The sequence below is a fragment of the Choloepus didactylus genome, chromosome 13 (genome assembly GCF_015220235.1).
Source record: "Choloepus didactylus isolate mChoDid1 chromosome 13, mChoDid1.pri, whole genome shotgun sequence".
Taxonomy (NCBI): Eukaryota; Metazoa; Chordata; class Mammalia; order Pilosa; family Megalonychidae; genus Choloepus; species Choloepus didactylus.
In genome coordinates, this window is record NC_051319.1 from 77672891 (window position 1) to 77694502 (window position 21612).

At 40.8% G+C, this 21612-nt stretch overlaps 1 pseudogene; it reads left to right on the forward strand.

The window, feature by feature from the left end:
- The first annotated feature begins 16655 nt into the window (after window positions 1–16655).
- LOC119508228 lies at window positions 16656–17238 on the forward strand (annotated as a pseudogene).
- The last annotated feature ends 4374 nt before the right edge of the window (window positions 17239–21612 follow it).

Consider the following 21612-nt stretch of genomic DNA (forward strand, 5'->3'; position numbering starts at 1 on the left):
AGTCACCTATCTGCTGGGATGTAAAGTTCGCCAAGGCCAGGACTGGCCTTTTCACTCCTTTGAGCCACTTACCTGGGATGGTGGGAAGGTTTAGGGGGAGCCCTGGGGATCTGTCCTGAGACTAGTGGGGATTTTTGCTCGAGTTTGTTTTTCTTTCATTATTTTCTGAGCACCTACTTCATACCAGGCTCTGGGAAGGGTGTGGGGCATGCAACCGCCGTTCCTGTCTGGGGCATCTGACGGGGTCCAGCGGGGACACAGGCAAGGAGGGAACTGTGGGAGTTACCATGGGGGCTGGGCGGGCCTGGGGAGGGGGTCCAGGAAAGGCTTCTCTGAGGAAGTGACACTGTTCATTCTTCCATTTAACAAGCTGTTGGCCATACACCTCACTGCCAGGGGCTGAGTTCCTTACTGTGCATGTCACCAGGTCCTCCTAGAGCTTCCAGTTGACTGAGACCTGAAGGATAAATAAGGGTTGCTAACCAAAGGAGGGAACTGGATGGCAGGAAGAGATATGGAGTATTGCATATGCAAAGATGGATCAAGCTATGTCATGGAAGTGTCTTGAACCACTTCTGAGAGTCCAAGGGGTGACGATATAGAAAGGAGATTGAATTTAGCCTCAAGGAATCTAGCTTCTGGGGCCACTGACTTAGTGGTCGGCCATGGGAATAGATCCGTTTCCCCACCAGTGCAAGGGTGGTAGGTTGCCAAGGGCCCTTCCAGATCCACGTTCTGTGCATCCACAATGCAGAAGGTGTTGGAAATAACCTGGGGCGGGGCGTGTTTGTGCCCAGCCCTGGATGCCTGTGGAGGGAGGCTTCCCTCACTGACAGGCTGCATCCCTGTTTGGGGAACCCTGATTGGAGGATGTGGATGTTCTCTCTGGGAGCCAACCCCAGGGATCCAGCAGTTCAACTGCAAGTGGGAAGCATGAGGTGCTGCTGAGAGATTGGTCCTGGGCTGAGGGAGCTCAGGGTGCATGGCTGTCAGCTCTACGAGCCAGATGCCCGGGGCTCCGCGCCCCAGCCACTCCCTCCTCACGCTGCCAGCGAGGCCCTCTGTGGAACCACTGGGCCACAGGTGGTCCAGAAGGGTGATGCAGGGGCCTCTCTCTCCAAGATCACACCTGCAAAGCTGACCCAGCTGATACAGGCAAGACAGGAGGGGTCTCAAGCCACCTTCTGCATCCAAAGTAGCGCTGTTTGTTCAATAGAACTATAATGTGAGCCATATATGTAATTTTAAATTTTCTAATAGCCACAGAAAAAAGGACAAACAGGTGAAATTGATTTGAATAATTTTTCTTTAACTCAGTATATCTAAGATATTACTTCATCATGTAATTGATATAAGAATTTATGAATGAGATATTTCACTATCATTTCTTCCATACTAAGCCTTCAAAACCCAGTGTGTATCGCATATGTACAGCACATCTCAGTTCAGACTGGCCATATTTCAAGTGCTCAATAGCCACGTGTAGCTGGTGGCTGCCGCATTGAGCAGTACAGCCCTAGAGGCCCCTAGATTTTCACCCCCATCCCCACCCCCGGTTGCCTTGGAGAGACCCAAGCTTGTGGGAGAGAGGAGCCCCCCACCTCCACCCGCATCGGGAAGGGCAGGAAGCTGAGCAGTCCAAGTCCCAGTGGGATCCCCTCTGCGCCCATTCACGTCCACATGGCTGCTTTAGAGCAGGGGACGCGCACCTGATGGGTGCCCCTGGGCCTTCTCTCCTGTTGCTGCCCCTGCCATCCCTGCCCCCTGAGAGCCCCTCGATGACAGGACAGACCTGGGGCCAAGAAAGGCTGACCTGGCTGCAGCCCCGCCCTGGTTGGCTGGTTCTCTTGTGCCGGATGCAGCGGCCAATGGCAGCGGGATCTGAGGGGAGCCTCCTTCACTCCTGCAGTCACTGATTCGTTGCTCAGCAAGCACCAGTTGCTGGGCTCTGAGGACACAGTGCTGACCACTGCATGCCCCTTAGGGAGCCACCAGGCCCCGTGGAAGACAGACTTTAACCTGGTGATCACTAATCAATGAGTAATTACACATTGAGACTGCGCCACAAGAAAGAGAGTGTAAGGGAACCGAGCCGAGTCTGAACTTCCCACATTCTCTCCAAACTCCTGTGAGGGCAGGTCTGGGGCGCCACCTGCTGCCCAGCGGGCCCCAGCCCAGATCCCTGCAGCCCCAGGTCCCAAGGTCCACAGGGCCAGGGCCACCCCTACCTGCCCGTCTCAGACCCTAGCCTCCCTCCTCCTCCTTGCAGCCCCTACCAGCCAGCGCCTCCCTCTTCATGGCCTCTAACCAGTTAGGACAGAGAGGGTCTTTTGTATCAGCCTCCAGGAAGAAGGAGGCAGTTACAGGACAAGATGGCTCCTGGAGAACAAGGCACTGACAGAGGCCTGCTAGGTGTCCAGCCCTCGATGAGGTGGTGTCTTAGTTTCTCAGGGCTGTCATAACAAAGCACCACAAATTGTGTGGCTTAAAACAATAGAAATTCATCGTCTCACAGCTGTGGAGGCTAGAAGTTGGAAATTGAGTTACAGCAAGGCCATTCTCCCTGTAAAACCTGTAGAGAGGAATCCTTCCTCATTTCTTCTAGCTTTTGGTGTTTGCTGGTAATCTTTGGCATCCAGTCCCTGCCTATGTCTTCACACGGCCTCTTCCGAACTCTTCTTATGAGGACACCTGTCATAATGGAATAAGGACCCACCCTACTCCACTATGACCTCATCTTAACTAATTCCATCTGCAGCAACCCTATTTCTTAATAAGATCACCTTCACAGGTACTAGAGATTAGGACTTCAACGTATCTTTTTGAGGGACACAAATGAACAGGTGAGGAGGCCAAGGAGCGGCCCTGCCTTCTCGTAAGAAAGAAGGTCAACGATGTGTCAGAGGGGCACTCAGCGTTCCTGAACTTGCCTCAGTGCTGAGATAACAGAGGAGGAAGCAAGGTGCCTTTTCTTGGTGATGAAGGTTTTGGGAATCACAGAGGTTTCTTCGAACCACTCTGGGAAAGGCAGGCTGCTCAAGGTGGTCTCCAGCTACCCTCCCCTTCACTGGAGACCCCCATGTTTCAGCCTCACTCAGCCAGGCTTCTGAGGGTATCCATGAGGGCCAACTCCTTGCTACTGTGAAGTTTTCAGTGGGCAGGAGGTTGGAGTTGCCAGATTTAGCAAATAAAAAGACAGGATACCCAGTTAAATTAGAATTTCAAATAACCAATGAGTCATTCTTTAGTATAAGTATGTTTCAAATATTATGTCTGTCCTCCATCGCCAGCCACGGTGCCCCAGGCAGGTGGCTGGTGCTGAGTGTGATTAGCCTTTGTTTATAAACTGGAACAAATCCAAGACTATTTCAAAAAGCCCAACGTGCTCAGCCCCACAGGGTGAGAGCAATGGCAAGGAGCTGCAGCCAGGGACCCGGGACACACAGAATCCACGCTGTGCCTGCCTCGTCTGTGCCCAAGGTTCTGTAACATCTCACATCCCAACTCAAGGCTGAACAGAAGCTCCCATAGGTCCTTGAAGGGACCCTGCTCCATGGAGGTCCTCGAGGCCCACAGCCCATTTACTTACTCATTCACCTCAATGCCTAAGAGTTTGGGTTGGACCTCTGCCTTTCCTGCGGTCCCCATGGCTCCCCTAGGTCCTTCAACTCAAATTCAACCCCAAGGCTTTTTAATTTATTATTCACACACAAAGACACACACACACACACACACACACGCACACACACACAGTTTTGCACAGTGCTGCAGGGAAATATGGCTGACCCAGTAGTGAGGAGACCAGGGTTCTGGTCCTCCCTCTGCCACTGACTTGCTATACCTCAGTTTCTCCAGGTATGTAATGGGGAATTCCCTGTGATCTCTAAAGCCCTACTCTGGGGGGTAGATCTGCAGTCAGACATGGTCATTGAAGGCCAGGTGAGAGCCTTTAACTTGAGGCGGCCGGTAAGGTAGGGCTGGCAGATCAGGCTAGATAAGCCTCCAAACTGGGCTTGGGCAGAGAGGGAGAAGGAAAGAGCTTGGTCTACTCAGCTTCGTTCTTCACACTGTCATGGCCGCTGATTCATTTGTCACCAGGTAAGAGGGTCAGCAGGAGCAGGGGATCAGCTGTAGGGGTAAGACACCAGGCTGGGCTGGGAGGGGACAGGGTTAAGCATGGAGCTGCGCCTGGAGACACTGGGAAGGAAGGTGAGGTATCTGGGCTCTGGAGGAGGGCCTAGGCCTCCCTGGCAGCCCTGGGGGCCTCTGTGGTCTGGGTAACAGCCCTTCTGGGAGGGCCTGCCCCAGGCCTGGGGTTTTGTGTTTGCTTGATGACCCCTTCCTTCTTCCCTCCACCCTCAGCTGACATTAAGCAACATGTGGCCATTCAGGTCTAGAAAGGAAATTTTGTGGGCCTTGGGGTAATGCAGAATTAGGGACCTACATTCTGGCCCTTTCTGGGCCTCAGGTTCCTCATTTGTTAAATGGGGATGAGAGTTCCTGCTGTGCCACTCTCAGGGTGGTTGAGAGGCTCAAATTGGGCTTAGGTGTGAGGTGGACAAAGCGAGGAGCCCCTAAAGTGTTACAGGAGGGCAAGACTCGAGATGGTTTAGGAGGAGCCATTCGACACTGGCAGACTGACAGCAGGCAAGGAGGCCAGAGGATTTGTTTACCAACTCTCACTTCCTGGAATCTGAGCCGGTAAACCCCATTTGTTTATAAGTTCTCACAGGCCTCTGTAAGCTCAACCAGAGCAAGTGTGGTCTGGGGTCGAGGCAGGGACTGGCCACGCACAGCACCTTGATGGGGCTGGTTGTAAACAGCTGGTAGTCATCAGGGAATCAGCTCAAATGATGTGTGTAATAAGATCAGCTGTGTGGGCCTTAAAACTACCCAGCTCCCCAGCATTCTGAGCTACTCAGACTTAGGCTCAGCCCTGTGACCATCCTGCACACCTGAAACCTTGTAATCCAAGAGCCTGGCGGTAGTTGAATAGGATGTTGCCCCTGCCCCCTTCACCTGCTTTTGCAAAGAAGGAACATTCCATCGCCAGGGATTGAATGTTGTGATCAACATGAGACTCAGATGTGCAGCCAAGGGTTTGCAGGAGAAGCCAGGGGAGAAAAGGGCCTCAGCGTAATAAATCTTCCCTGTGGGTGTTCTGAACTGACATTTTGGAGCTCTGAGAGACATCCTAGGTCTGGTGAAAGGTGCTCTGTATCCAAAGCCCTGCTCCCCACATGTCAGTTGTAATGTTCCTGCCGGTTGCCTTACTGAGTGGAGTCCTACAAGGTTTGGGGAAGGAGGTTTGATGGGTGGGCACAATCTCTGCCACATCCGGTATAAGAATCACAAATGGGCTAACATCAAAGGGGAGTGTTGTGCCCTTGTGGGGGCATCAGGAATCTGAAGAGATGCTAAAGAAGGTAAATCTTAGGGACCTGCCTCCCCTCGAGGAGTTCTTTCTTCAATCAAGAAAGGGCATGGGACTGCCATCCACCTGCACCATCACTCCTGGTTCCTGCTCAGTGCTCATCTGTAGAGCCTAATCTGGATTACAGGACCTCAGAATTTGGGGAGGGTGTGACAGCTCATCTTGTTCAACCACCATCCAGCAAAATACCTTCTCTATGTGAGCCTGTGTTTGAATTCTAGAGACAAAGATCCTGTCATTTTAAAAGCAACCCACTGTTCCACTTGTTAAAAAAAAAGATCTTCCTTAAATTCAACTCTAATTGTCTCCTTGAAACGTCTACCCATCCTCTTGATTTCTGGAGCCAAAGAGATCAAGTCCAATCCAGCTCTTGGGCTATTTGATGACAGTTAAGAGGCACTGTCCACCAGACTTTTCAAATTCAGTACTTTCTTAGAGGATTAGAATGTAGGAAATTCCGCCCTCATCCACCTCCATATCACTTCTGCTACATAAGATAGAAGTACCATACCCTGACACCATTCAGGCAAAGCCTTATACAGTACCCCTTCAGGTACCTTGAACTCTAACAGCTCCAAAACCACAATGTGCCCTCTTCTGCCTCCATGCCTTCGTCTTTGCTGGTCTCTCTGTCTGGAATAGCCTCTCTCACCACTTCTCCATTTGACCAGTTCCTACTTCCTTGAGATTCAGCAATGGTGCCCCCTTTCTGGAAACTTCCTTGGTAGCCTTCAGTGTTTGAGGCCTTCTCCTTTTGCCTTACACGGTGACTTGGGCAGACGTTATTATGTTGTGATGCCAGTACACAGCAGGCAGGTGTTCAGGAAATGCGTGTTGACTGACTGACTGAAGGAAAGGCAGGCAGAGGGTGAGATCAAGGAATCAAGCTTGGATCCAACACTTTGGCACAGCACTTGCTTAGTTGATTGGTGTAACTAATGGTTTCCCATAGAATAAGGCTGCATGTGTATGTGTGTATTTGTGTGTGTATGTGTGGGAGAGAGAGAGAGAGACAGAGACAGAGAGAACGTGGCGAACAGAGACTCTGTCTCCTATTTTGTCCAGCCCAGTCTGGCACATGAAAAAGAGGGTATCGCCAGGTAAGCAAGAGAAGGACCAGAGCTCTGTTTCTTCAAGGAGAGAACCCAAGTGGGGCCTCACTACCACTGACTGCCAGAAGACTCGAAGGGCCTGATGATACTGAGTCTGGCTCCAAATAGAAGCTGAGGCAGAGAAAAACGCAGAGGCTGATCTCTAAATAGCTTTGTGCTCCTGCCATCTGCTGCCAGACAGTCAGAAGAGAAAGCAGCATTGCATGGTTTCCTTCAGGAGCTGTCATAGCTGTGTCCCTGTGCAATGGAGCCCCTAGTCACAAGCTCCCACTTACTTTGCCTTTTCTGGGGCTTAGAACAGGGTTGGAGCTTTTCTATCCTACCCCTTACCAAAAGAGGAGTCCTTGGCCTCTGGGTTCTCAAAACTGAAGTCTCTAAAATGAAGGAAAGTCGATTTGCTTTCCTCCAGAATGCAACCAATCTGGTTCGACTTTCCAATCAGAAAGTAGGTCTAGAGATTTCAACTCAAACCCAAGGGTTAGGAAAGAACCCTAAAAATGGTGTTTTACTTTGGAATGTTTATAATCTGTTTGGCTTGAGAGATGATGCTAATCCTAGATGAAATGGGATTACAATTCCACTGCTGAATTTTAGGTGAATTTCCTTTTAGCTCAATAAAGCTGTGAGCAAAATTCTTTATTTTGTTTTCTTCCTGTGCTTCCCTCCCTGTCCACCTGTATCTCACCTCCAATTATTTTTTTCCCTTTCTTTACTTTAGATTGCCACATAACATACCACATAAAAAAGTTTTTGACTGAAGGAATACGTTAACCATTAATAAAGCTTCTTCAATATGGTCAAGGAAGAATGCTCTCCAATTTCTTTTTGCAACACTATCAGCTTGTTCGTAGTGGCATATTGCCATCACTTACATCAGAGTAACTTTAATAAACATTTTAAATTGTTCTCCAAATACTCCCTGAAAAATTCCCATTCCAAGGCAAGGCTTACTTTAGTTTACTAAATAATTGCCATAAACTTACTGAGTCCTTGTGTATAATTTTAAATAAATAAGAGAAACTAAATATAAGAGACTTTATCATTGTAGGGCCTGACCTTGGTCAATTAACTGAACCCTCAGTTGAACCCTGTATAAGGGACACAGCAGAAACAGGACTTGTTTAGGACCTTTGTTTTGTTTTTAGGGGGACTTTGTTTTTAATCATCAGGTTTCCAAGCTATTGCTTTCACCTTTCAATTAGGAGTATGGTGGCTACTACCCAAAGGGCTTCTTTTACAGTGTTTCCTAGGAACTTTCCCTATTCACATTGTACCTTTTACAAACTCTACTGTGGCTTGTGACACTTGTGTTACTTGTACCTTTAGTGCAAATATCAGATAGCCTCGTTGAAAACTATGTAGCTAAGTTGGAGAACAAAAGCTAAATAAACTGGACTTTTCTCAGCATTAGTCCTTTCAGTGTACTCACTATTGAAGTACTATTACTTTAAAGTCAACAAATAATTTTGGGACTCATAAGTAAATCTCTACTTTGATGGTATGAGGCATACTAAATTGTAACAGAAGTTGTGATAGCTAACTGTTAAAAGAGCTAGAACAAGAAATCAATAACAGAAGGAAAACTGGAAAATTCACAAATACATGAAAATTAAACAACACAATCAATGGGTCAAAGAAGAAATCACAAGGGAAATTAGGAAACATCTTGAGATGAATGAAAACAAAAGCACAACATACCAAACATGTTCTATAGCTACTTGTTAAATTGTAATTTGAAAGCTATACCTTTTTGTATATATGTTAGATTTCACAATACGGCAATGACTGAAACTATGGTACTATAACTCATAATAACTGGAAATTTCCTATATATCTACTAGTTAAATCATACTTTGAAAGATATTACCTTTTCCTTTCATAATAAGGAAATAACTGAAACTGTGGAATTGTAACCTATAATATTACTTGAAATTTGCTCTCTACTTGTTAAATTTTACTTGGAAAGTTATTACTTTTATGTATATATGTTATATTCTACAATAAAAATATAAATAGAAAATACTATGAACAATTGTATACCAACAAATTAGATAATCTAGAGGAAATGGACAAATTCCTAAAGACACACAATTTATCTAAACTGACTCAAGTAGAAATGAAAGAATGAATCAGTAATTAAAAGCCTCCCAACAAATAAAAGTCTAGGAATAGACAGCTTCACTGATGAATTCTACCAAAAATTCAAGGAAGAATTAATACCAATCCTTCTCAAACTTTTCCCAAAAATAGAACAGGAGGGCACCCTTCCTAACTCATTCTATGAGTCCAACATTACCCTAATACCAAAGCCATAAAAAGATGTCACAAGAAAAGAAAACTACAGACAACTTTCTCTCCTGAATATAGATGCAAAAAGCTTCAATAAACACCAGTGAACCAAATCTGAGAGCACATTAAAAGAATTACACACAATGATCACATGGGATTTATCTTAGGAATGCAAGCAAGGATGGTTCAACATAAGAAAATCAATCAATGGAGCATACATAATAGAATGAAGGAAAAAAAACCCACATGATCATCTCAATCGATGCAGAAAAGGCATTTGACAAAATCCAATATCCTTTCCTGATAAAAAAGGTTCAGAAAACTAGGAAGAGAAGGAAGCTCCCTCAACATGATACAGGGCATATATGAAAAACCCACGGCTATCATCATGCTCAATGGTGAAAGCCTTCCCCCTGAGGTCAGGAGAAACAGAAGGATGTCTGCTGTCACCACTAATTTAACACTCTACTGGAAGTTCTAGCCAGAGTAATCAGGAAAAAGAAAGAAAAAAGAGGCATCCAAATTGGACAGAAAGAAGTCAAATTATCCCTATTTGTAGATGACAAGATCATATATAAAGAAAATCCCAAAGAATCCGTAAGAAACCTACAAGAACTAATAAATGAATTCAGTAAAATTACAGGATACAAACTAAATATACAGAAGTCATTTGGGTTTCTGTACACCACTAAGGAACAATCTGAAAAGGAAATCAAGAAAACAATTCCATTTACAATAGCACCTAAAAAAATAAATTACCTAGGAATAAATTTAACCAAGGAGGTGAAAGACTTGTACAGTGAAAATATATAAAACATTTACTAAGAAATTAAAGAAGACCTAAATAAATGGATAGACATCCCATGTACATAAATCAGAAGACTTCATATTGTTAAGATATCAATACTGCCTAAAGCAATCTACAGATTCAATGCAATCCCTATTAAAATTACAGCAGACACTTTTTTTTTATTAAATTCAGTTTTATTGAAATACATTCACACACCATACAATCATCCATGATATACAATCCACTGTCCACAGTATGATAACATAGTTATGCGTTCATCACCACAATCTATCTCTGAACATTTTCCTTATATCAGAAAGAACCAGAACAAGAATAAAAAATAAAAGTGAAAAAAAACACCCAAATCATCCCCCCATCCCACCCCATTTGTCCTTTAGTTTTTATCCCCATTCCTCCACTCATCCATACACTAGATAAAGGGGGTGTGATCCACAAGGTCTTCACAATCACACTGTCACCCCTTGTAATCTACATTATTATATAATTGTCTTCAGGAGTCCAGACTGCTGGGTTGGAGTTTGGTAGTTTCAGGTATTTACTTCTAGCTATTCCAATACATTAAAACCTAAGAGGTGTTATCTATATAGTGCATAAGAATGTCCACCAGAGTGACCTCTCGACTCCATTTGGAATCTCTCAGCCACTGAAACTATTTCGTCTCATTTTGCATCCCCCTTTTGGTCAAGAAGATACTCTCAGTCCCACGATGCCGGGTCCACATTCATCCCCGGGAGTCATACTCTGCGTTGCCAGGGAGATTTACACCCCTGGGAGTCGGGTCCCACGTAGGGGGGAGGGCAGCGAGTTCACCTGTCGAGATGGCTCAGTTAGAGAGAGAGAGGGCCACATCTGAGCAACAAAGAGGTACTCAGGGGGAGACTCTTAGGCACCATTACATACAACTTTAGACTCTCCTTTGTGGTAATGAGCTTCATAAGGGCAAGTCCCATGCTCGAGGGCTCAGCACATCAAACCGCCAGTCCCAATGTTTGTGACAACATACGCTAGGGGATCAGCATCTCAAAGTTTAGAGATAGGCCTTACAATTCAGGGATAGAGTTAACTGCTGTAAGAGCTTACAATCTAGGGACTATTACAATTATCGTGTCCACGTTAGGCTATGTTCTAAGATTCAATTCTGAGTTTACACATTGTAGTTAGTCCACATTGGTGAGGCATCATCCCTCTCACCATGTTTTCTCCAACATTTTAACTCCTATATATATATTTTCCTACAATTTTATAGAGTTATATTCACATACCATACATTTATCCACAGTGTACAATCAGTTGTTCATGGTATCATCATAAAGTTGTACATTTATCACCACAATCAGCATTTGAACATACTGATTACTACAAGAAAAATTGTTTTTTTTTTTTAGCAATAAGAAAAAATGATATAAAGAAAAATAACATGTCATACAATACAATATACTACTAAGGACAGCAAATAACACCACTACCAAGAATCCCATATTACTCCCCTATATCCCCTTCTCATATACATTTAGCATTGGCGTATTGCCTTTGTTACATTTAATGGAGGTATATTACAATGTTACTGTTGACCATAGACTCCAGTTTGCTTTGATTATGTTTTTTCCTGAATACCATCCCTTTTTCAAATTTCTACATGGTTGACATTCATTTGCTTTCCCACATGCAAAAACATTTTTATATTTGTATATTTAGTAACAGTCATTGGCCACTCCAGTTTATGCCACGTAATACAGTCCCAGTCTTTATCATCTGTCTTTACCTCTGGTGTCATACATTCTCCTATCCCACCTCTTTCAGCTTTACTCACAGACATCTTTGTTCAGTGTACTTACAATACTGTGCTACCATCACACAGTATTATGCTATCTATTTCTGGATCTATGCAATCAATCCTAAACATTCTGTAGTCCTTCAGTATTGAATGGCTGATCTCTGCCCTCTTTCTATCTCCTGGTCGCCTGTGTTGTCAGCTTTTAACTCCCAAAGTTTGTTCATTAATGTCTGTTCATATTAGTGAGACCATGCAGAATCTGTCCTTTTGTTTCTGGCTAACTTCACTCAACATAATGTCCTCAAGGTTCATCCACATTATTACATGATCCATGTCTTTGTTCTGTCTTACAGCTGCATAATATTCCATCATGTGTATATACCACAGTTTGTTTATCCACTCGTCCTTTGATGGACATTTGGGCTGTTTCCATCTCTTGGCAATTGTGAATAATGCTGCAATAAACATTGGTTTACAAATGTCTGTTTGTGTCTTAAGTTTCAGTTCCTCACAGCAGACACTTTTGCAGATATGGAAAAGCTGATCCCCAAATTCATATGGAATTGTGAGGGGCCCCGAATAGCCAAAACAATCTTGAAAGAGTAGGACCAAGTTGGAGGAGTCACACTTCCTTACTTACAAGTTTTCCTTCCAAATTACTACAACCTGCAATAATTAAAACAGCATGGTACTGGCATAAAGATGGGCATATAGACCAGTGGAATAGAATTGAGAGGTCAGAAATAAACCCATATATCTAAGGCCATCTGATTTTTTTACAAGCATGCTAGGTACATTAACTGGAGAAAAAAACGGTTCCTTCAGCAAACAGTGCTGGGAAAACTGGACAACCACTTACATGAAGTTGTGGGAAGATGGCAGGATAGGATGCACCAGGAATGAGTCCTGTTTTAGTTTTTGACGTTGCTCAAGCAAATGCCATGAAATGGGTCAGGTTAAACAATGGGAGTTCATTAGCTCACAGTTTGAGGCTGGGAAAAAATCCAAATCAAGGCTTCAACAAGGTGAAGCTTTCTTCCCAAAGACTGGTGTTCTGGGGCTGGCTACCAGTGATTTTTAGTCCTTAGCTTGTCACACGGCAAGGAACATGGCAGTATGTCCTGGTGTCTCCTGTCTCTCCCAGGTTCCACTGATGTTCAGCTTCCTGCTTCCTGTGGCTTTGTCTCTCTCTCTCTCTGAATTTCATAGGATTAAGACTCATCCTGATTGAAGTGGGTCACACCTGAACTAACCTCATAAAAAGGTCTTACTTACAATGGGTTCACATCCACAGGAATGGATTAGATTTAAGAACATGTTTTTTCTTCTAATCTTTTAGAAGATTAGTCTTCTAATCTACTTGTGGCTTTCAAACCACAAGTCCCTCCACCAAATAACTATTTAACCAGTAGGAATTGTCGGAATCAACCATTTTGAAACTCTGGAGTATAGTGGAACACTTTGCAGCACCAGGGAAAAGATGGAGGAAGACGCTGGTAAACTGTGGTAAATATCAGTAAATTTCACCCTCCATGCAGTGGCTACCATCCACCCTCACCCAACTTCAAGGCACACAGCAGTGGGAACTACAGCCTGGACTCCAGGTGTTTGCTGGTTGCCAGGGGGGAGCTATAAAGCCATAGTCCTACAAAATCCTGGGGTGTGTGGTCTGATCACTGGTCATTGCCTTTGACCAGCTACTTCAGATCACTGGGGAGAACAGCTCTGATGGCAGTCACCCTTCCAACCCCTCTCAGGCAAAAAGGTGGCAGAAGAGTCTTAAAGAGGCAGTACCAATTGTTTTTCTTTCTTTTCTCTTTCCATTCCCCGTTTGGAAGCGAGAGTAGTTGGGAAAAGTCACAAATCGACAGTTCCAGCTCTCAACAACAAGAACAACAACAACACAAGAACAACAACAACAAACCTAGTAATCCCAGAGGAGTAAAAAACTAGATTTCCAAAGTTATAAAACATAACACTCAGAATGACCACTTCTCAACAAAAAATTACAGAACATACAAAGAAACAGGAAAGCATGGCTTATTCACAGGAAAAAAAAGAATTTACCGGAAATCATACATACATTGGAACTATTAGTCAAAGACTTTAAGTCAACTGTCTTAAATACGTTCCATGAGCTAAAGGATTCTGTATACCAAGAATAAAGGAAATTAGCAAAATACTGTCTGAACAAAATAAAGAGATGAAAATTATGAAAAGAAACCAAACATATTTTTGGAGTTGCAAATTATAGTAGTTGAAATTAAAAAATCACTATATGGCCTCAACAGATTCGAGCAGGGAGAAGAAAGGATCTGGGAAGTTGAATACAAGACAACTGAAATTATCCAGTGGGAATAGAAATTAAAAATAATGAAGAAAAATGAGCAGAGCCTGAAGGACCTGTGGGACAGCATCAAGCATACCAATATATGCATCAGCAATTCCCAGAAGGACAAGAGAGAAAAAGGGGCAGAAAAATTATTTGAAGAAATAATGGCTGAAAACTTCCCAAATCTGATGAAAGACATGAATATACATGTCCAGGAAGTTCAACAAATTCCAAGCAAGATAGACTCTAAGAGTTCTACACCAAGACACATCTGTGTAAAAATCCAAAGACAAAGAGAGGATTCTGAAAGCAGCAAGACAAAGTGACTTATAACATACAAGGAATCCCCAGTAAGACTAATAGCAGATCGCTCATCAGAAACCAAGGAGACCAGAAGATGGTGAGAAGGCATATTTAAAGTCTTTAAAGAAAAAACTGTCAACTAAGAATTCTTTGTCTGGCAAAATTATCTTTCAAAAATGAAGGAAAATTAAGAATAAAAGCACAAAGCATTCATTACCAGATTCCTACCCTACAAGAAATGCTAAAGGGAGTCCTTCAGGGTAAAATAAAAGGACACCAGAGAGTAACTTGAAACCATAGGAAGAAATAAAAAACATTGTTCAAGGTAACTACACAAGTAAAGATAAAACTGTATTACTGTATTTTTGGTTTGTAACAGTTTTTCCTCCCTATATGACTTAGGCAAATGTGTAAAATAACATTTAAAATCTATGTTAATGAGCAGAGAATGTATAAAGATGTAATCTGAGACAATAACAATATAAATGGGAAGGGACAGAGATATATATATGAGTAGAGAGTTTTTACACTACTGAAAATAGATTGGTACTAGTCAAACTACACTGTTATTAGTTTAAGATGTTCTTTGTAATTACAAAGGTAACCATTAAAAAAAGAAAAGAAAAGAGAAAATGCTACACTACAAAACAGCAATTAAATACACACAAAAAAGGTAGTAATGAGTAATTGAGGAATAAAAACATACAAGAATACAGAAAACAGAGCTAGACGGCAGAAGTAAATTCTTCTCAGTTATTACCTTACATGTCAATGGATTAAATTCCCTCATCAAGAGAGAGATGGGCAGATTGGATGAAAAAAGCATGATCCATCTATATGCTATTTACAAGAGACTTACTTTAGGTACAAAGACACAGAAGTGGAAAGTGAAAGGGAGGAAAAAGATAACTCCATGCAAATAGTAATCAAAAGAGAGCTGGAGTGGCTGTATTATTGTCAGACAAAAAATAGATTTTAAGTCAAAAAAGATTATAAGAGACAAAGAAGGATATTATATATATTGATAAAAGGTTCAACCCAGCAAGAAGATGTAACAATTATAAACATATACCCCACAACAGAGCCCCAAAATACATGAAGCAAAAATTGACAGGCTTGAAGGAGAAACAGATATTTCTATAATAGTTGGAGACTCAATACACCACTTTCAGTGATTGATAGAACATCAAACAGAAGATCAATAAGAAAATAGAGGACTTGATTTCACACAATTAACCAATTAGACCTACCCAAAAGGAAGAGCATACACATTTTTCTTAAGTGCATATTGAACATTTTCCAGGATAGATCGTATGTTAGGTCACAAATTGAATTTTAATAAATTTTAAAATATTGAAGTCATACAAAGTGTCTTCTCAGACCACAATGGAGTAAACCTAGGAATCTATAACAGATGGAAAACTGGAAAATTTACAAATATCTGGAAATTAACACACTACTTAAAAAGCTAATGGGTCAAAGAAGAAATCACAAGGGAAATTAAGAAATATTTTGAGAGGAATGAGAATGAAAACATAACTTACCAAAATTTATGGGATGCAGCAAAGGCAGTGTTCAGAGGGAAATGTAAACATTAAAAAAGATCACAAATAAATAACCTAACTTCACACCTAAAGAAACTAGAACAAGAAGAGCAAACTAAACCCAAAGATAGTGGAAGGAAGGAAATACTAAAGATTAGAGCATAAAGAAATGAAAGAGAATAGAAAACAATAGAGAGAATGAACAAAATCAAAAGTTGGTTTTTGAAAAGATCAATAAAATTGATAAACCTTTAGCGAGACTGCCAAAGTAAAAGAGAAGACACAACTAAAATCAGGAAGAAAGTGTGGACATTACCACCAACTTTACGGAGATAAAAAGGATTAAAAGAGAGTACTATGAACAATTATATGCCAACAAATTAGAAAACTGAGATGAAATGGACAAATAAGGGTAGACATACAGACTAATTGAAAAGAGAGAAATCCACACATCTACGGCCAGTTGATTTTTGACAAGGGTTCCTTCAATGGGGAAATATTAGTCTCTTCAACAAATGGTACTGGGATGACCGGAAATCCACATGCAAAAGAATAAACATATAGCTTTCATCATAAAGAAAAATTAATTCAAAATGGACCAATGGTCTAAATATAAGAGTTAGTACTATAAAACTCTTACAAGAAAACATAGGGATATATCTTCAGGACTTGTAATAGGCCATGGATTTTTAAATTTTACACCAAAAGCAAAAGCAACAAAAGAAAAAATAGATAAACTGGACTTTATCAAAATTGAAAACTCTTGTGCATCAAGGACATTATCAACAAAGTGAAAAGACAATATACAAATGGGAGAAAATACTTGGAAACCATATCTCTGGTAAGGGTTTAGTTTCCAGAATATATAAAGAACTCCTATACTCAACAACAAAAAGATAAAGAACCCAATTAAAAATTAGGCCAAGGGTCTGAATTTCTCCAAAGAATACATTCAATTGGCCAATAAACACATGAAAAAATGCTCAATGTTTTAGTCATTAAAGAAATGCAAATTAAAACTACAGTGTGCCTTCCTTTCCAGCCCCGGCAGGGACGCAGCAGCCGCCGCGATGTTGATGCCCAGGAAGAACCGGATTGCTATTTATGAACTCCTTTTTAAGGAGGGTGTGATGGTAGCCAAGAAGGATGTCCACATGCCAAAGCACCCCGAGCTGGCAGACGAGAACGTGCCCAACCTTCATGTCATGAAGGCCATGCAGCCTCTCAAGTCACGAGGCTACGTGAAGGAACAGTTTGCTTGGAGACATTTCTACTGGTACCTTACCAACGAGGGGATCCAGTGTTTCCATGATTACCTCCACCTGCCCTCTGAGACTGTTCCTGCCACCCTGCGCCGGAGTCCTGCAGAGACTGGCAGACCACGGCCCAAAGGTCTGGAGGGTGAGCGACCTGCAAGACTCACTCAAGGGAAAGCTGACAGAGACACCTACAGACGGAGCGCTGTGCCCCCTGGTGCAGACAAGAAAGCCGAGGTGGGGCTGAGTCAGCAACCGAATTCCAGTTTAGAGGCGGATTTGGTCGTGGACGTGGTCAGCCGCCTCAGTAAAGCTGGAGGTGTGGGGGATTATTTTGTGTTGAATAAACCTGTAGCCAGAAAATGAAAAACAAAAACAAAAACAAACAAACAAACAAACACTACAATTATATTACTACTTCACACCCACTAGGATGGCTATTATTAAAAAACTGAAAATAAGAAGTGTTGGTGAGGTTATGAAGAAATAAGAACCCTGGTACATTGTCGGTGGGAATGTAAAATGGTGCAGCCGCTGTGGAAAGCAGTTTGGTGGTTCTTCTGAAAGTTAAACATAGAATTACTATATGACCTGGCAATTACATTCCTAGATATATGCCCACAAGACTTGAAAGCAGGGACTTGAACAGATATTTGTACACCACATTCATCACAGCATTGTTCACAACTGACAAAATACGGAAACGACAACACAAGTATCCATCAACAGATGAATGGATAAACAAAATGGGGTATATTTATATGACGGAAATCTATGCAGCCATAAAAAGAGTCAAGCGCTGGTACATGCTACAACATGGATGAATCTTGAAGACATCATGTTGAGTGAAATAAGCCAGGCACAAAAGGTCAAATTATATGATTTTCCTTATATTACATACTTAGAATAAGCAAATTCTTAGAGACAGAAAGCAAGCAGAACAGTGGTTACCAGAGGTAGGGGAAGTATTTTTAAGTGAGTGTGAGTTTTGGTTTGGGATAATGAAAACAATCTGGAAATAGGTAGTGGTGGAAGTTACACGGTATTGTCAATGTATTAATGTCATCAAATTATCCACTAAAATGGTTAAAATGATTTTGTTACACATCTTTTATCAGAATTAAAAATAAATAAAATTTAAGAATACATAATTTATAACAAAAAAGAATGAGGTTGGACTCCTACCTCACACTATTACACAAAATTATCTCTAGGTGGATCAAGAACCTAAACATAAGAGCTAAAGTCATAAAACTCCTAGAAGAAAAATAGGATAGTGGGGAACCCTCCATAACCTTGGATTCAGTAGTAATTTCTTTGCTATGACTCTAAGATGAGCAACAAAAGAAAAAATAGATAAAATGGAGTTCATCAAAATTAAACTATTTTTACAACAAAGAAAGTGAAAAGACAACCTACAGAATGGGAGAAAATAATTGCTAAATTATATTTGATAAGGGTTTAAAATATCCAGAATAAATAGCTAGAAGTAAATACCTGAAACTACCAAACTCCAAGCCAGCAGTCTAGACTCCTGAAGACAATTATATAATAATGTAGATTACAAGGGGTGACAGTGTGATTGTGAAGACCTTGTGGATCACACCCCCTTTATCTAGTGTATGGATGAGTAGAAAAATGGGGATAAAAACTAAGGGACAAATGGGGTGGGATGGGGGGATGATTTGGGTGTTCTTTTTTCACTTTTATTTTTTATTCTTCTGGTTCTTTCTGATGTAAGGAAAATGTTCAGAGATAGATTGTGGTGATGAACGCATAACTATGTTATCATACTGTGGACAGTGGATTGTATACCATGGATGATTGTATGGTGTGTGACTGTATTTCAATAAAACTGAATTTAATTTAAAAAAGAAAAAAAGGGAGAACATGGAAAGGAAAGCAAATGGAAAAAAAAAAACTAAATGAAAAATAGGGTGAGATGGGAGGGAGGTGATTTGGGTGTTTTCTACTTTTATTTTTTATTCTCATTTTTATTCTTTCTGATAAGCAAAATGTTCAAAAAATTGATTGGGTGTGATGAATGCACAACTACATGATGGAACTGTGAACAGTTGACTGTATACCACAGATGATTGTATGATATATGAATATATCTCAATAAAACTGATTTTAAAATTAAAAAAAAAATCCAGAATATAAAAATAACTTCTGCAACTCAACAAGAAAGAGAGAACCTAATTTAAAAACTGAATAGACATTTCTTCAAAGAAGATATATAAATGGCCAGTAAGAACTTCAAAATTGAAAACATGCTCAACATCATTGGTCATCAGGAAAATGCAAATCAAAACCATGATGAGATACCACTTCACCCCACTAGGGTGACTATTATTAAAAACACAGAAAATAGTATTGACAAGAATGTGGAGAAACAGGAACCCTGATACATTGCTGGTGGCATTGTAAAATGGTGTAGCCACTGTGGAAATCAGTTTGGCAGTTCCTCAAAAAGTTGAAAATAGAATTACCATATGACCCAGCAATCCCACTTGTACATACCCCAATGAATTAAAAACTAGGACTCGAACAGATATTTGTACACCAATGTTTATAGCAGCATTATTCACAACTGCCAAAAAGTGGAAGCAACTCAAGTGTCCATCAACATATAAATGGATAAACAAAATGTGGTCCATACACACAATAGAATATTCAGCCCTAAAAAAGAATGAAGTTCTGATGTATACTACAATGTGGATGAACCTCTGACACAAAGGGGCAGAGGAAGAGGGAGCTATTGCTTAATGGATGTGGTTTCTGTTTGAGGTGATGAACAATTTGGGGTAATGGATATTGGTGATGGAAGCACAATATTGGTAGTATAATTACTACTACGGAATTGTACACTTGCAAATGTTTAAAATGGGAAATTTTGAGTTGTATATGTTACTACAATAAAAAGTTTATTAAAAATGTGGTCATATTAGAGTAGCATTGGTCCTTAATCCAATGACTGATGTCCTTATATGAGAAAATTTGGGCACAGACAGACACAGGAAAAAAAAGAGGTAATGCAAAGTTTGTGGTCATTGCTGCACATTGTTAGTGGATAGGTTAAAGGAGAGTTAAAGGTTAATGGGAAGAAAGGTTTAATATTTGGATTTAAGTATCAAAACTAGTTTGATAATCCTTATAGAAATTATTAGTTTTTTTTTCATCAATGATTGGCCAATGATCATTTAGTATAATCAGTATTTAGTATTAGAATTTAGTGTTATACCAACATCTCTCTACCATAGACTATGGTATCAGAAAAACTTGGGAAGCTTGTCCCCTCCCAGATCTACTGAATCAGAATCTTGGGTAGAATGTTTTTTTTTTTTTCAAAACTCCCCAAGAGATTCTGATGCATACTAAAGTTAGAGAACATTGATGTATATAAAACCAACTGGTTGCGTTATTTTTACATTTCAACTGCACTGTAATATAGTCCTAATTCAGTTTGCTTTCAATCTTACAAGATAAATTAGGCCTTCGTCCTTAAGCAAAGATTCCTTGGAATCCTTATACAAGGGGAGAGTTCTACCATCATTATAATTTCAAAGTCCAAGTAATTTCTCATGAACAAAATGAAAATTATAATTGGATGATAAAAATGGAACTTGACACTATAGCTCTTTGAAGACCAGGTTAACATTTTATTTTTCTATTCCTGACACGCAAAATCATACGAGCCGAAAAGATAATAGAACGTAATCAAAATAACAAACACAATTCAAGAACATTTAACTATGTATTATAGCTTTTCTTTGTAAAATACATAAAGGTAAACAGAAATACATTTATATAAATTATGCTTAACAATCTGTATATACTGTAAAACAAGTGCTAAAATTCACAAAGATGCTAGTGCAAGCAGTGGTATACAAAAGTGCAAACAAGGTTAGTGATGAACAACTGATCACTGACTTACTACTTCAGCATACTTCCCATTTAGCCAAATACTAAAGGCCTCATCATGGAAATGCTTTTATACTTTTAAAATAACTTGATTACTTTTGCCCTGAGTGCTCTTGCCTCTATGTGGCAATTGATTATGAGTCCAGGTTAGGGGCAGCACCAGGGAGTACACAAACCCATGTGAAGTTGGCCAGTGTGATATCTTTATACTTGATAACAAAAGCAATTCTGAAGAACTGTTGCTCACCTCTATCCCCAAATATTTTAAACTAAAATTAAATCTAATTCCCCATTTAAAATGCATGCTGAAGAAAAGAATCCATCTGTTACAGTAGTTTTTGTGAAAATAATTCTCCATGAAATCACTCAAAAGTCTTTCCCTTTTCTGCCTTAAAATCCATTTAGGATGGGGATGAGGGGTAAGGGGGTTTGTAGGGGGCATTCCTGAAACAAAGTTTACTTTGGATAACTTTGCTTATTTTCCTTTGACTACTTTTGAATCTACTCAAAAGTGAACAATCAATCAGTGGCGTTATACAAATTAGCTAATTTATATTCTAAATTATGAGGACAAAAATTAGTTGTTTTGAGATAAGCTATTTAACGTTCTGGGGATGCCCAGGAATGACTATGGTCTGTTAATTTCTGATGGATGTAGTAGGAACAAGTTCACTGAAATGTTGCTATATTATGTAACTTTCTTGGGGTAAAGTAGGAACATGTTGGAAGTTAAGCAGTTATCTTAGGTTAGTTGTCTTTTTCTTACTCCCTTGCTATGGTCTCTTTGAAATGTTCTTTTATTGTATGTTTGTTTTCTTTTTAACTTTTTTTTC